The sequence below is a fragment of the Nyctereutes procyonoides genome, unplaced genomic scaffold (genome assembly GCF_905146905.1).
Source record: "Nyctereutes procyonoides isolate TBG_1078 unplaced genomic scaffold, NYPRO_anot_genome, whole genome shotgun sequence".
Taxonomy (NCBI): domain Eukaryota; kingdom Metazoa; phylum Chordata; class Mammalia; order Carnivora; family Canidae; genus Nyctereutes; species Nyctereutes procyonoides.
The window spans coordinates 46,982,401-46,998,215 of NW_026575126.1; the positions used below are offsets into that span (position 1 = coordinate 46,982,401).

Below are 15,815 nucleotides of genomic sequence, written 5' to 3' on the forward strand. Positions count from 1 at the left end.
CCTTACATATGTATTGGCTATTTGGCTGCACTGTTTTGTGTGAAGCTCCTTCATATTATTTGCCCATTTTATTATTGGATTATTTGTCCCCTTATCAGTTTGTGAGAGCTCTTTATACATTATTGTAATTAGTTAGCCTTTCATCTATTTTCTGCTTTGCAACATTTTTTTCAAATCTGTCCATTATTGTTGTAAACACAGATAACAGTATCTATTATACTACCACATTAAAATTTTTTTACACAATTAAATATCTATTTATGGACCCATATGCCTACCTACCAGTTTTAAGGTTTTCAGTGTTTTAAAAACATCTTCCCAACCGTAGATTGTGCATGCAGTGTTTTAAAATTTTCTTGTAAGATTTTTATTGTTTGCAGTTAAACTTTTAATCCACCTATAATTTATGTTTTTTATGGCCTGTGGGATAAAACTAAAGCCAATTTTAGTTTCTTCTAGATGATTGCTATTTTTTTCACAGATCTTTTTGGCCCTTTATTTCTGGGCTACAGTTTACATTCATTTCATTTCATTTCATTCATTCATTCATTCATTCATTTATTTATTTATTTATTTATTTATTTATTTATTTATTTTTAAAATTTATTTATGATATAGAGAGAGAGAGGTAGGCAGAGACACAGGCAGAGGGAGAAGCAGGCTCCATGCACTGGGAGCCCGACGTGGGATTCGATTCCGGGTCTCCAGGATCGCGCCCTGGGCCAAAGGCAGGCGCCAAACCGCTGCGCCACCCAGGGATCCCCATTCATTTCATTTATTTAGCATAGAGTGAGCATGCTCTGGTTCACAGCATGAGGACTAATTGAGAGTACGAGGCTGGCTTGACTCTCAGGTCCTGGGATGCCTGGCACAGCAAGGAGTCTGCGTGGGAGGAGGGCCCTCACATTCTTGTACTGCCACACTGGGATGAGGGGCCTCACCCCTCATGATTCTTGCTTAAGAAGAGTTTGCATGAATTTTCAGAGATACTGAAATCTGCTCAAATGATGGTAGAAAGTGCAAAGAACATCATTGAAACCCACTCCACTTTCTCCTACTCCCTCACAAATGAGAGCCATACAATTTATATTACTCTACAACTTGCTTTTTTTTTTTTTTAGAGAAACTGCGCAAGCAAGAGAGAGAGAAAGAGAGGGGGCTTGCAAGGGGGGGCAGGGCAGAGAGGGAGAGACAGAGCGAGAGCGAGAAAGAGAGAGAGAATCTTAAGCAGGCTCCACACCCTGCACAGAGCCTGATATGGAGCTTAATTTCATGACCCTGAGATCATGACTGAGCCAAAATCAAGAGTCAGATGGTCAACTGACTGAGCCATCCAGGCACCCCATTGTTTTGGTATGTATATATGTATGTATGTATGTATTTATTTATTCGTTCATTCATTCATTCATTCATTCAAATTCAAATTCAATTCAAATTCAAATTTAGTTTCAGATACAGAGTTTAGTAAGTCATCAGTTGCATATAACACCCAGTGAGCTCATCACATCATCTACCCTCCTTAATGCCCATCATCCAGTTACCCCCTCTCCTCACCTACATGCCCTCCAGCAATCCTCAGTTTATTTCCCATAGATAAAAGTCTCTTGTGGTGTTATCTCTCTTTCTGATTTCTTCCCATTCAGGTTTCCCTCCCTTTCCCTATGATCCTTTTTGCTATTTCTTATTTTCCACATAGGAGTGAGACCACATGATAATTTGTCTTTCTCTGATTGACTTATTTAGCTCAGCATAATACCCTCCAGTTCCATCCATGTCTAGGTAAATAGTGTAAGTACGCATCCTTTCTGATGGCTGAGTAATAGCAGTGTGTGTGTGTGTGTGTGTGTGTGTGTGTGTGTGTGTGTGTATCTATATATATATCTTCTTTATCCATTCATTTGTCAATGGACATCTTGGCTCTTTCCATACTTTGGTTATTGTGGACATTGTTGCTATAAACATTAGGGTACACATGTCCCTTCATATCACTACTTTTATATCTTTGGGGTAAATACCCTAGTAGTGGAATTGCTGGATCATAGGGTAGTTCTATCTTTAACTTCTTGAGGAACCTCCATACCATTTTCCAGAGTGGCTGTACCAGTTTGCATGCCCTCACCAACACTTGTTTCCTGACTTGTTAATTTTAGCCATTCTGACTGATATGAGGTGGTATCTCATTATGAATTTGATTTGTATTTCTCTGATGCCAAGTGATGTTAAGCATTTTATCATGTGTTCTGTTGGTCTTCTTTGGAAGAATGTCTGTTCACGTCTTCTGCCCATTTCTTGACTGGATTATTTGTTTTTGGGTGTTGAGTTTGATAATCTTCGTTAAAGATCTTGGATACTAGCCCTTTATCTGATACGTCATTTGCAAATATTATCTTCTCTCATCCTGTAGGTTGCCTTTTCATTTTGTTGACTGTTTCCTTTGCTGTGCAGAAGCTTTTTATGTTAATGAAGTCCCAGTAGTTTATTTTTGCTTTTGTTTCCTTTGCCTTTAGAGATGTGTCTAGCAAGAAGTTGCTGCAGTCAAAGAGGTTGCTGCTTCTGTTCTTCTCTAGGATTTTTATGGATTCCTGTCTCATGTTTAGGTCTTTCACCATTTTGAGTTTATTTTTGTGTATGGTCTAAGAGAATTATCCAGTTTCATTCTTCTGCATGTGGCTGTCCAATTTTCCTAACAGCATGTGTTGAAGAGACTGTCTTTTTTCTATTGGATCTTCTTCCCTGCTTTGTTAAAGATTAGTTTACTATAGAGTTGAGGGTCCATTTCTGGGTTCTCTAATCTGTTCCCTTGATCTATGTGTCTGTTTTTGTGCCAGTACCATACTGTCTTGATGATCACAGCTTTGTTATATAGCTTGAAGTCTGGAATTGTGATGCCCCCAGCTTTGGTTGTCTTTTTCAAAATTCCTTTGGCTATTTGGTTTTTTTTTCTGGTTCCATGCAAATTTTAGAATTATTCCAGCTCTGTGAAAAATGTTGATGGTATTTTAATAGGGATTGGATTGAATATGTAGATGCTTTGGGTAGCATGGACATTTTCACAATATTTATTCTTCCAAGCCATGATCATGGAATGTTTTTTCATTTCTTTGTGTCTGGCTCAATTTCTTTCCTAAGTATTCTGTAGTTTTTAAAGCAGAGATCCTCTAACTTTTTGGTTAGGTTTGTTCCTAGATATCTTATGGTTTTTGGTGCAGTTATAAATGAGATCAATTCCTTAATTTCTCTTTCTTCTCTCTCATTGTTAGTGTATAGAAATGCAACTGATTTCTGTGCATTGGTTTTATAACCTGCCATGTTGCTGAATTGTCTTGTATGAGTTCTAGCAATTTTGAGGTGGAGTCTTTTGGCTTTTCCACTTAAAATATCAAGTCATTTGTGAAGAGTGAGAGTTTCGCTTCTTTGCCAACTTGAATGCCTTTTCTTTCTTTCTGATTGCTGAGGCTAGGACTTCAGTACTATGTCGAACAGTAGTGGTGAGAGTGGACATCCCTGATGTGTTCCTGACCTAAGGGAAAAGCTTTCAGTTTCTCCCCATTGAGAATGATACTTGCTGTGGGTTATTTATTTATTTATTTATTTATTTATTTATTTATTTAAGATAGATAGATAGATTTATTTATTTATTTATTTATTTATTTATTTATTTATTTATTTATGATAGACACAGAGAGAGAAAGAGAGAGAGGCAGAGACAGAGGCAGAGGGAGAAGCAGGCTCCATGCAGGGAGCCTGATGTGGGACTCGATCCTGGGACTCCAGGATTGCGCCCTGGGCCAAAGGCAGGCGCTAAACCGCTGAGCCACCCAGGGATCCCCCTGTGGGTTTTTTATATATAGCTTTTATGATATTGATTTTGATGTTCCCTCTATCTCTACACTATGGAGAGTTTTTTTTTTTATTTTTTTATTTTTTATTTTTTTTAAATTTTTTTTTTAATTTATTTACGATAGTCACAGAGAGAGAGAGAGAGAGAGAGGCAGAGACACAGGCAGAGGGAGAAGCAGGCTCCATGCACCGGGAGCCCGATGTGGGATTCGATCCCGGGTCTCCAGGATCGTGCCCTGGGCCAAAGGCAGGCGCCAAACTGCTGCGCCACCCAGGGATCCCCATTATGGAGAGTTTTAATCATGAAAGGATGCTGTATTTTGTTAAATGCTTTTTCTATATCAATTGAGAGGATCGTATGGTTCTTGTCCTTTCCTTTGTTAATGTAATGTATCATGTTGATTGATTTGATGTTCAAATCAAATGGATGGATGGTGGATGTTGAGCCAACCTTGCATCCCAGGAATAAATCCCACTTGGGCGTGGTGAATAATGCTTTTAATGTACTGTTGAATCCTATTGATAAGTATCTTGGTGAGGATTTTGGCATCCATGTTCATCAGGGATATTGTTCTGTAATTCTTTTTTTAATTTTAAAGATGTTATTTAGTTAATCATGAAAGACACACACACAGAGAGCGAGAGAGAGAGAGAGAGAGAGAGAGAGAGAGAGAGGTGGAGAAGCAGGCTCCATGCAGAGAGCCTGACATGGGACTTGATTCTGGGTCTCCAGGATCACGCCCTGGGCTGAAGGTGGTGCTAAACTGCTGAGCCACCAGGGCTGCCCAATTTTTTTTTTTTTTTAAGATTTTGTTCATTTATGAACAAATGTTTGTGAGACACACACACACACACACACACACACACAGATGCAGAGACACAGGCAGAGGGAGAAGCAGGCTTCATGCAGGGAGCCCGACGTAGGACTCGATCCTGGGTCTCCAGGACCAGGACCAGGCCCTGGGCTGAAGGCAGCGTTAAACGGCTCAGCCACCCGGGCTGCCCCTGTAATTCTCCATTTTGGTGCGATCTTTGGTTTGGGATCAAGGTGATCCTGGCTTCATAGAAAGAACTTGGAAGGTTTCCTCCCTTTTCTATTTTTTGAAACAACTTCAGAAGAATAGGTATTAGTTCTTCTTTATTTTAAAGAAGATTTTATTTATTGGAGCAAATGCATGAGTAGGGGGCAGTAGCAGATGGGAAGAGGAGGCAGGCTCCCAGCTGAGCAGGGGCCTGGATGTAGGGCTTGATACCAGGACCCCGGGATCATGACCTGAGCTGAAGGCAGTGCCTCAACTGACTGAGCCACCGAGGTGTTCTGTTACTTGTTCTTCTTTAAGTGCTTGGTAGCATTCCCCTGGGAAGCCATCGGGCCTTGGTCTTGTTATTGGGAGATTTTTTATTACTGCTTCAGTTTCCTTGCTGGTTCAGGTTTTCTTCTGTTTTAATTTTGGTAGTTTATAAGTTTTTAGGAATGCACCCATTTCTTCCAGATTGCTTAATTTGTTCTCATGTAGTTGCTTATAGTATGTTCTTAAAATTGTTTGTATTTCCTTGGTGTTGGTCGTAATCTCTCCTTTTTCATTCATGCTTTTATTAATTTGGGTCCTTTCTCTTTTCTTTTTGAGAAGTCTGACTAGGGGTTTATTGATTTTACTAATTCTTTCAAAGGACCAGCTTCTAGTTTCGTTGATCTCTTCTATTCTTTTGGTTTCAGTTTCATTGATTTCTGCTCTAATCTTTATTTCTTGTCTCCTGCTTGGATTACTCTCTATTTGCTGTTCTTTCTCTAGCTTCCTTAGGTGTAAGATTAGCTTGTGTATTTGAGACTTTTCTGGTTTCTTGAGAAAGGCTTATATTCCTATGTACTTCCCTGTTAGGATCACCCTTGCTGCATCTCAAAGGTTTTGAACAGTTGTGTTTTCATTTTCATTTGTTTCCATGAATTTTTTCAATTCTTTAATTTCCTGGTCGATCCATTCATTCTTTAGTAGGTTGCTCTTTAGCCTCCAAGTGTTTGAGTTCCTTCCAAATTTCCTCTTGTGATTGAGTTCCAGTTTCAAAGCATTGTGGTCTGAAAATATGCAGGGAATAATCCCTTTCTTTTGGTACAGATTTATATGTGAGTTACAACCTGGTATGTGATCTCTTCTGGAGAAAGTTCCATGTGCAGTTAAAAAGAGTGTGTATTCTGTTGCTTTAGGATGGAATGGTCTGTTATGTATCTGTGAAGTCCGTCTTGTCCAGTGTATCATTTAAAGTCCTTGTTTCCTTGTTGATCTTCTGCTTAGGTGATATGTCAGTTGCTGTGAGTGGGTGTTAAAATCCTATACTGTTATTATATTATTATCAGTGTGTTTCTTTAATTTTTGTTATTAATTGGTTTGTATAATTGGCTGCTCCCAAGTTAGGAGCATAAATATCGACAATTGTTAGATCTTCTTATTGGCTAGACTCTTTAAGTGTGATATAGTGTTCCTCTTCATCTTTTACTACAATCTTTGGCTTAAAATCCAATTTGTCTGATACAAGGATTGCTATCCCAGCTTTCTTATGATGTCCATTAGCATGTTACATGGTTCTCCACCCTCTTACTTTCAATTTGGAGGTGTCTTTTGGTCTAAAATGAGTGTCTTATAGATAGCATATGGATAGGTCTTGCTTTTTTTATCCAATCCAATACCCTGTGTCTTTTGATTTTAGCATTTAGTTCATTTACATTCAGAGTAACTATTGAAAGATATGAATTTAGTGCCATTGTATTACCTGTGAAGTCACTGCTTCGTATATTGTCTTTATTCCTTTCTCATCTATGTTACTTTGGGAGTATCTCTTTGCCTACAGGATCCCCTTTAATATTTCTTGCAGGGCTGGTTTAATGATCATAAATTCTTTAGTTTCTGTTTATCCTGGAAGCTCTTTATCTCACCTTCCATTTTGAATGACAGCCTTGCTGGATAAGGTATTATTGGCTGCATATTTTTCTTGTTTAGTACCCTGACTATATCATGGCAGCCCTTTCTGGCCTGCCAGGTCTCTGTAGATAGGTCTGCTGCCAGGCTAATGTTTCTACCTTTGTAGGTTAAGGACTTCTTGTCTTGAGCTGCTTTCAGGATTTTCTCTTTATTTCTGAAATTTACAAACTTCACCATTATGTCAGGGTGTTGATCTGTTTTTGTTGATTTTGAGGGGGGTTCTGTGTGCCTCTTAGATTTGAATGCCTGTTTCCTTTGAGATTAGGGAAGTTCTCAGCTATGATTTGTTCAAATATACCTTTTGTCCCTCTTTCTCGCTCTTCTTCTTCTGGGACTCCAATCAATTTAATATTGTTTTGCTTTTTGGTATTGCTGATCTTCTCCAATCATCTTGGGGAAAGAGGAGAGTTACTACATTTTTGCCTGTTGCAGGGCCCCCGCACAGAGAGGGGTCACCAGATGGTGCCATGGTTCACATTTATGGCAAACTGAGCTGAGAGCCCACTCCTGGGCTCGCTGACTGTAGCCAGTTTCCTGGCTCCAGTGCTTGAGAACTATGTTGGCTCAGGCATCCCCGTTCTTTCTGTGACCCCAGGGATCCTGAGACCATACTGTCCACTATGATTCTGCCCCCCTTCGCCACCTGAGCACCTTGCAGGCAGGGGTGTCCCTCACTGGAGCAGACTTCTAAAAGTTCCCATTTTGCACTGCAGGACTATATCACGTTTGAGTAGCGGGCTTACAGAGGCTCCCTTGGCCCACCATTTATCCTCCCATATATCCCCTGAGATTCACTTCTCTGAACCTCCTACCTTGCAAAAAGTGGTTGCTTTTCTATTTGTAGAATTCTGGCAATTCTTTTCTTACATCTCAGGTTGTATTCACAGGTGTTCAGAATGATTTGATAGATATCTAGCTAAATTCAAGGGACCAGTTGAAACAACAACGTCCCCTACTCTTCTACCGTCTTGCCTCTTTCCCTATTTTTTGTTTTGTTTTAGACCTGGCTGTGTATTATGGAAATTTTTCCAGGTCAGTAGGTAACATAATGGTGCAGCTTACTGCCAATGGCATTTTTATGACTAATGCCAATCTGTCTAATTTTATCAATTATGAGGCACAACTGGATTTCAAAGATGTGTGAAAAAAAGGTGGTGCTTCTTCGGGTTGATTAGATATGGCATCTCATTATTTTTTAGTTTCTGTGTAATATTTTACAGTCTGGAGGTGGTATAACTTATTTACTATTTTCCTGTTAATGGATGTGCAAGTCGTTTCTAATTTTGTTTCTGCTTTTGCTATTGTAAACAGTGCTATAATAAAAATATTTGTGTATATATTTATTTATATATCTTTGCCTCCAATTTTTTGTATTTGTTTATTTAAATTTTCAATTTTGAGATAATTGTAGATTCATATGCATTTGTTTTTGTTTTTTTTTTTGTTTTGTTTTAGATTCACATGCATTTGTTAAGAAGTAATATAGAAAGATCCAGCTTTCCCTTTCCCCAGTTTTTCTTAGTAGTAACAACTTATAAAACTTTAGGACAGCATTTCAGATTTCCCTAGTTTTGCTTATACTTATTTGTGTGTATGTGCTTGTGTGTGTGTGTGTGTGTGTGTGTGTGTGTGTTTCGTTCTGTGCAGTTTTATCACTGCATAGGGACACCTGCTCATCACCACAGTCAAGATAATGGAGTAGTTTCATTGTCACAGGATCCTTCTCCTTGACCTTTTATACCACACATACCTCCCTCCTGTTCCCTCCCTCTCCATCCCTAACTCCTGGCAACCACCAATCTGTCCTCTGGTTGTATAATTTTGTTACTTCACGAACATTATATTAGTGGAATCATACAGCGTATAACCTTTTGGAATTGGGTTTTTTTTTCCCCCACTCAGTGTGATTCCCAGGAGATTGACCCATGTCTTTGCATGTATCAGTAGTGTGTGTGCCTTTTTGTTGCTGACTTGTATTCCATGGTATGTAGGGACCAAACTCTGTTTTTTAATTAACTCGCTGAGGGACATCTGGGTTTTTTCAGTTTTTGGCTATTGCAAATAATGTTGCTGTAAACATTCACGTGTAGGTTTTTCATGGGAACATAATGCTTTTCCTTTTTCTGAGATAGTCACCAAGAGTGTAATTGTTGGGTGGATGATATTTGCATATTTAGTTTTATAAGAAACTAAATATAGTTGGTCTGTGATTGGTTTTAAAGTTGATAGTCCTGAACTGGTATCTTAGTATTATGACACTTTCCTGGCCACTGGTGAGACTGAATGTATTTTCATCCATTTACTGGTCAACATTTCCTCCTTTCATGATGTGTTTATTGATCTTGTTGAAAAGTTTATTATTATTTGAGTTGCTTGTCTTTCTCTTATCCATTTATAGAAGCTCTCCATGTAATATGGCTTTTGATCCTTTTTCAACCATATGTATTGTGTAAGTATTTTCTCCAGTATCTCATTATTGTTTTACCATGTTTATGGTATCTTTTGCCATATAGAAATTTAAAAATTTTATGAAATTAATTATATGAGCCTTTTTTTTAAAGTAGTCTCCATGCTTACTATGGAACCCAATGTGGGGCTTGAATCCTTGACCCTGAGATCAAGACCTGAGTTGAGACCAAGAGTCAGACACTTAACCAACTGAGCCACCCTGGCACCCCAAATGAACCTTTATTTATTTATATTTATTTTTTAAAGATTTTCTTCATTTATTCATGAGAGACACACAGAGAGAGGTAGAGATAGGCAGAGGAAGAAGCAGGCTCCCCGCAAGGAGCCTGTTGCTGGACTCGATCCCAGATCCCAGGATCACGCCCTGAGCCGAAGGCAGACACTCAACTGCTGAGCCACCCAGTCATTCCTCTGAATGAACCTTTAAAATTTTGCTTTTAGAGTATCCTGTCCTGAGGTTCTTCTGTATTTTTCTCTATTGTTCTTACAGTTTTATTTTTTCCCATTTATAGTTTTATTTATTTTGATCCATCTGGAATTTTGTTCTATCTGGAATTGGAGGCAGAAGTTTATTCTTTCCTTCTAGCCCTGTAGCTGGGTGCTTTTGTCAGTGCCCCTGGTTTAAATAGTCCATTCTTGTGCATCTGAATTGAAGCACTGCCATTATTATATCTCACATGTTTCCATATTTTTTGGATGGTTTTTAAAAAATAATTGTATTTATTTATTAGAGAGAGAAAGCAAGGGACAGAGCACCAGCAGGAGGAGGGGCAGAGGCAGAGGGAGAAGCAAACTCCCCACTGAGCAGGGAGCCCAATGGGGAGCTTGATCCCAAGACCCCAAGATCATGACCTGAGCCAAAGGCAGATGTTTAACCAATTGAGCCACCAGGCACCCCTTATTTGGATTTTCTATGAGGGGTTTCTTTACACTCCATCAATTTGTTTATTCCTACACTCAGAACCATACTGTGCCAAGTCCTTCCTGGGATTATTACTGAAATTGTATTCAATTTATACATCAATTGATATATACATAATTAATTTAGACAATAATGACATTTTAATTTTAATAAATCTTATTCAAGAAAATGGTATTTCTATTTATATTGATTTTTATACCTTTTAAGAAAATATTATTCTTTTCTTCATATAGGATTTTTATTCTTCTTGTTTAAAAATATGATTTATTTTACTCTTGTTACTAATGGAATTCCCTTGTCCCATTTTGCTTACCTAAAAAAAAAAAAATCAAATTTTAATGTTATAGTTTCATTTATTCCAGCATTTTTTATTTGTGGGTTAGAAACACTTTTATATCTTTGTAGATCTGCTTTTTTTTGGCTTAAACATTATAATCTAAGCTCTTTATTTGTTTTGAAAAGTTTATTTATTTTGTAATCTAAGGTTTTTAAAAATGCCATTTGAAGTTCTCTATAAGCATTTAAAATAGTTATACTCCTTTTCCTCACCATAACTTTCAAGTTGTATTTCTTCATTTGTTATAGCTCAATGTAGCAATATTTCTGGCTCTTGAGATGTCAATAGTTCTTTAATGCTTGTTTTGGAAAGAAGCTAAGTTCAGAAAAGCATAAAGGCAGGAAAGACATCACCAGTAATTCTTCTACCAAGTGGCTATTAATCTTTTCACATAATTCCTTTTAGGATTCTTTTTTAGCATAGTTGAGAGCAGACAATATATAATTTCACATCGTGCTGATTTTTCATTTTATATTACAAACCTGTGGGTTTTCATTATCAACTCTTGGTATGAGTTTTAAGGGGTAAATAGCATTCAATTATGTTGAACCAGTTGTCCAAATGTGAGATCTTTAGGTGGTTTTTAATTTTCCCCAGGTATAAATGATGTTGTTTTGAGTATCTTCATTCTTAAATCTTTATGTGACTTGTAGATTTCAGCCAAGGATTGGTATCTGTTAGGAAAATTCACAGGGTAAAGGATGTAAACCTTTGGAAAACTATTCTTTATATATAAATGTAGAGCATGGCCCATTGCACATGAATGCCATATGGTAGCAAGGCTAGTGGTGATTCTACTGTCCTAAGTCTGAGATATGGCTAACGCTGTTGATTGATTTTTATGGATACAGTTGACTCCATTCCAGGTGACATCCACAGGAGGATAATCCAGTCCGTTTTCATGATTGTACTTGGGTTTTCTTCCAGAGGTTCCTATAACACAGTGAAAGAGCACTTTGAAATATGCCCTTTTTCATAAAGTTAATTTGATGTCATTTGTAAAAATATGGCTTTTATTGCTGATCCTGTCATTTTTTTCTAGCATTTGCCATTAAAAAGTACAGGATTCTTAAGAATCTTATTATAGATTCATGTGGCAGGATAAGGAGTCTTGAAATATAGGTCAAAGCTCAGGAAAACCACTTGCAGAATTTCAGCAGTAAACTAGTCAAGCTCATGTGGTGTCCAGCTGTGCTGGTATTGGTAGGTAGTTTTAAATTCAGCAGGAGCAAGGCCATTAATTTTCCATTCTTTCATTCCTTTATCAGGCTTTACTAAACATCTTGAGGGCCATTTTTAAAAAGATTTATTTATTTATTTGAGAGAGAGAGAGAGAGAGAGAGAGAGAGCGCATGTGCATGATGGAGCACGATGGGGAAGGAGAGAGAGAGAGAGGGAGAAAGAATCCTAAGCAGATTCCTTGCTGAGTGTGGAGCCCAACATGCAGCTTGATCTCAGGACCCTGAGGTCACCACCTGATTGGAAACCAAGAGTTGGATGCTTAACCAACTCTGCCACTGAGGCACCCCAAAATTTTTTTTATTTTTAACAGCATTATTGATATCTAATTTGCATACCATAAAAACTGACCTCTTGTAAACGTACAGTGCAGTAATTTTTAAAGTTAATTATTTTAGAGCGAGCGAGCAAGGGTTCACGTGGGGTTTGGGGAGGAGCAGATCAAGAGGGAGGGAATCTTAAGCAGATTCCCAGTGTGAAGTTTGATCTCATGACCCTGAGATCACTACCTGAATGGAAACCAAGAGTCATTTGCTTAACCAGCTGCCGCCACCCAGGCACCCCTTGCAGTGATTTTTAGAAGTAAATGTATAGAGTTATACAACCATTAACTCAACCAAGTTTAGAACATTTTCATTATGTCAAATTTCTGTTGTGTCAGTTTATAGTTAATCCCTGATTCCAGCCTTAGGCAACCACTAATTGACTACTAATTTTGGTTTCTATATATTTACCTTTTCTCAAAATTTCATGGAATCCTACACTTTGTGGTTTTTTGGGTCTGACTTCTTTTCTTTAGCATAATATTTTCAAGGCTCATCTTTGTTGTAGCATATCTCATTACTTTATTCCTTAGTATTGCTGAATAGTATTTCATTGTATCAAGACACCACATTTTATTTATCCATTCATCTGGTCAGTAGTTATATGCATAAAAGCCTGAAGTGATTTTCTTGATTGGTGCTTAAAAAAACAAAACAAAACACCTCATTTGCTATTAAGTTCTCCTACTTAATTACAAACATGCCCAGTTCATTGACTTACAGTAGAAGTTAAATGTGGTGAGATGCCATGGAGGCAGCTGACCTGCCACAGTGATGCCGGAAAGCATTCAACAGAGAGCATTTTGGGAAATTAGATCAAACTGAGAAAATAAAGAGCCCCACTAGGGCAGGTACTCTTTTCATTTTGCAGAAATTATCATAATTGAGTAAAGATGAGAAGAAACAGAAACCTTAGAGTGACAAGGTTATAAATCAGTGCCTGCAGTGTGCCCACCACAAGCTAAAGGGTTGTAGGTACCACTAGTTGGACAAGTGTGTTCTGCTTGATTCACTAGTTCTAACTGAGCTGGGTCTGGATCATAGGTTACACAAAATCTCCTGAGGTACAGCTCTCGCCTAAATGTACATTGAGTCCATATTCTGAGTGCCCCCAGGGAAGGGACCATTTTAGTCACCGTTCCTACAGTAGCCAGGCATTGTGCTAGGTGCTGGGGCAATGAAGATAAGTGAGGCATGATCCTTGTTGTAGGGGAGCTCAGGTCAGCAAGAGAAGGCATCTCTAAAGCAGATCATCAACAGAGACGTTGGTCAAGGGCTGCAGTAGAAAGAAGTTCAGAATGAGGAAGCACTCAGGAAGGCTTCCTCGTGGAGGGGACCCTTGAGCTAAGTCTTGAGTGATCAGTAGGTATAAACTCAGGCCCAGTGCGGAAATGCAAAGGGGACACAGGGAGGGTGATAAATAGCATGGCCTTTGGCAACGTAGTCATCATAGTGAATTAATTTTAGGGTTAATACTCCCTTTAGTACTCCCTCTGGGTTTTCTGCTGTATCAAGTTGATTGTGACCTGTCTTCATCTGGAAGGTAATACTGATGATGTAACCCAAACCTTGGTGACTGGGTTTGTGCTGTTCACCTGCATTCCATTCCCTTTAGGGGCCAGATATTATCTAGAGTTGGCGAAGTAGTTACTGACTTGTATGTTAGAGCCAAGTAAACTAACAGGGATTGTTGATTTAATTATTATATTTGCAGATGATTTGTTTAAAGGTGCAGGCTGTGGTTTATTTTTTTAAGTATTTTTATTTTTTAAAAGATTTTATTAGAGAGAGAGAGCGCATGCAAGTAAGCGAGTGTGCAAGCAGGGGGAGTGGCAGACAGAGGGAGAGGGAGAAGCAGATGCCCTGCTTAGCAGGGAGCCAGATGTGGGGCTTGGATCCTGGGTCCACAACCTGAGCTGAAGGCAGACGCCTAACCTATTGAGCCACCTAGGCGCCCCCAAGCTGTGGTTTAGTATGGAGTACTCTAAACATAGCCCAGTGTTTTTGGTTTTTTCCCCTGAGGTAGGACTTTCATTGGGCTCCATTTTTGCCATGCTTGTTTTGATTCCTGTGGAATTTAGATGGTTTTGTTAGGTGTCCCAGCTTTCAGGAAGCCCTTAAATGTGTACCTGCGTGAATTTGTAGAGGACTAGCATATACACATCTCATGTTTAAGAGTGACATCTGCCTAGCAAAGAGGGTTGTTTCAATGTGGGGGAGTATTCTGGGACTTATGGCTCAAGATTAATTACTTATTTACTTACCTGTTGAAAAAGCATTTATGGAGCACACACTATGTACTAGACATTCAGTTAGATGCAGGGTAGTCAAGGTGGGTTTCTAAATAGTGTCACTGAGGACAGATGTTACATTTGGGATGCCAGTTGGGGTTCCTTCCAGTGGAGGGCCAACTTTAATCTTTAGCAGTGGTTGCCCAGAATCCTGGAATGGATTACTGATGTCTGTCATGAGCACAGACAGAGAGTAAATGTACAATTGCTATGTATTTGCTGACACCATGTTAGGGTTTTCTGGTATAGATGGATGGCTTGAATAAAGGTGGGGTATGGAAAAGAGAGGACATTTGTCTCAGAATAAGCATGCTTGCCTTGAGACATTTGTCTCAGAATAAGCATGGGGTGTATATGGAATCTACTTTGGATCAGTTTGGGGTTCGGTAGGGCTGGAGTATGGATGTTGTTATTTAGGTAGTCTTATAATGCTATTTATTATGTACTCATGTACTGTCTCTTAAATGTCTTTAGCCTGTTTCTTTAGGTATAAGACGGAGATAATACCTGCCTCACCTATATAATAATGTTGATGGGAGGAGCTAATGAAATAATAGGTTTGAAAATAGTTTACCACCCACAGAGCAATAAACTCTTAGAGTATTATTACTACAGGTGTGGAGGTGAGTAGAACAGGAAATGCCTGAAGTTAGGCAAGACTGAGCAGGATGGTGATGGTCTCAGGACCTTTGCACTGGGTCCCTCTGCCCAGTCTGCTGTGTTTGTCACATCCAGGTCATAACTCCAAGGTTACCTCCATTCAGGCCCTAGAATCTAAGCCTGTCCTGCTGTGTCTTCATCTACCACCTTGTTTGGTTTGATTTTCTTCAGAGTTCTCATTAACTGAAATGGTCTGGTTAGTTTTGTGTATCTCCCTTTGCTAGAACTGTGCAAATGTGGTGAGGCAGAGACCTTGCTATCTCTTTGTATCCTCAGAGCCTAGAATAGTAGTGCCTGGCACATAGGGGGAGTTCGGGATTTATTATTGTTTTTTTGAGGTGAGGGGGCATGGGAGAACACGAGCGCGAGTGGGGTAGGAGGGCCAGAGGGAGAGGAAGACAGAGAATCTTAAGCAGATTCCACACTCAGTGTGGAGCCTGATGCTGGGCTTGATCTTAGGACTCTGAGACGATGACCTGAGCCAAAATCAAGAGTTGGACACTTAACCGACTGAGCCACCCAGGCATCCCAAGGATTTCTTGACATAGGTTGCATGAGTGAATGGAAGGGCCTTAAAGTCCACAGACTCAGTGGGCCTGGGTGCCCAGGAGCCCTATGAGGATGGTAAAGAATAGAAGGTAGTAGCTGTGACTTCATCTCTTTGCCAACATGTTCTTGAAGGTCCTCTTTCTTTGGTTATTGAGAAATGAATTTAATGGAATCCACAATAGTAACTTAATTGAAAATTCATCCCATCAA

At 39.1% G+C, this 15,815-nt stretch overlaps 1 protein-coding gene across 2 annotated transcripts in view; it reads left to right on the top strand.

Moving 5' to 3' along the window:
• The window catches only part of SNX29 (sorting nexin 29), a 530,502-nt gene that overhangs the window by 36,459 nt on the left and 478,228 nt on the right, over positions 1 to 15,815 (top strand). The window lies entirely within an intron of this gene.